The following is a 1,539-nucleotide window of genomic DNA, read 5'->3' as shown; positions in this document are numbered from 1 at the left end:
TCTGTGATTAATCAGTGTGGGTCTCTGGTGGGACATGAGCAAATAAGAAATTGATGAATTGCTTCTGAACAGACTTGAACACACCCTACATACTGTGAGCATGTGATGGCATGGTATGCTGTGAAACAACACTACTTACTGTATGGCTTTGTAGCTCAAATGAAAGTTGAGCTGTGTCCAAGAAGTGATCTTTTCCGTCGCTTCCCAGTATGTTCTAAACAGCCCCAAACTTTCCATGTAATTTTGGGGTGCCACCCATCACAAAGGTCCTTGTGGCTTGTGTACTTACTGGCTGTTGGCTCAACCTAGCCAATTGCAATGTTTCAACAGGAGGTGGATTAAAAATAAGTATGATGTCTAGTGAGATGAGTAGAACGTAAAAATTCAAGGAAATACGTCTTTCTATAAATTTATATAGATTTACTGATTCATAAGGTTTATTTTAAACATGCAAGTAGTAGAAAAACTAAAGGTGCAAGAACACTGACAGGAATCTCTTGCTCTAGTTAAATAGAATTATAAACCAATCTAGCGAGCAGTGCTCCGACAGAGCTACCCTGGTCTTTGGCAGCTGAAACTGCCTCGTTCACTTGAACGTGTGGCTCTCTTCTCTCCGACTCCCATGCAGTTAGGGTTCGACCCACAAACCCACACCCCTAATCCCATTTTCAGGAAGGCTGGCCGTACCCAGAGCGAGTGACGCCAGCGAAGCGGCGGTGGTTTGTGTGGCAGGGCACGGCTGGCAGCATTACTAGGACCGTGAGCATTGTGGAAGTACATCTCCTACAGCTCTCATCCTGAGGGCTTTCTGTTTCACATTGACAAAACTCTGGAAGAGGCAGGCTACTCTTTTAATCAGACTACAGAATAAAGACTTCTTCCTGTAGGATGGATATTTCTTAACACTAGGAAACCTGTGGTGGTAGCTGACGTTACAGTGTTTTTAATAAGAGTGTGGGGGTTGTTTTGCTGACCTGTTTACTAGGTAAATGAAAAACCACACTACAAGGTTACAGCTTTGTGTGCATCTGTTGCTATAGATGTAACTATCATGAAAAAAAAATGATTTGGGCAGCTTAGTTTATGTCAGAGAAGTGGAGTAAACCTCCTTAGTTTATGTCAGATAGAGAAGTGGAGGAAACCTCCTACAGACAATAGGAGTCTATTGTCAGCCCTCTGACGTGTAAGTGAAGGCTTTTATTCTTTAGGCTGCAGTGTGTGACCCTGGTGTACCCATACTCCTGGGGTCTCCTCAGTGCCCCAGACCCCCAAAAGAGGAAGGAAGGCAGAAGCGGGAGGCGACCACAAAATGGGGGCTCGAGCAGCTCCCCTCCCGCAGCCGCCTTCCTCTGCGCCGCAGCAGCGGCCAGGCTACAGATGCAGCCTCAAAACCGGCTCAGAAATTTAAAACCAGAGGCTGCGGGAGAGCAAACACCAAGGGGGCTGCGTGGCAGGAGCAGAAGGAAGGTGTCTGCAGGAGGTCAACGGGGTCTAAGCGGCCGCCATCTTCCCAAGCGCCAGGCGGGGCGGGCGGAGCCT

Source organism: Anser cygnoides, chromosome 1 (genome assembly GCF_040182565.1).
Source record: "Anser cygnoides isolate HZ-2024a breed goose chromosome 1, Taihu_goose_T2T_genome, whole genome shotgun sequence".
NCBI lineage: Eukaryota > Metazoa > Chordata > Aves > Anseriformes > Anatidae > Anser > Anser cygnoides.
The sequence above is the reverse complement of the archived record's forward strand: the minus strand, read 5'-3'. Positions refer to the sequence as shown.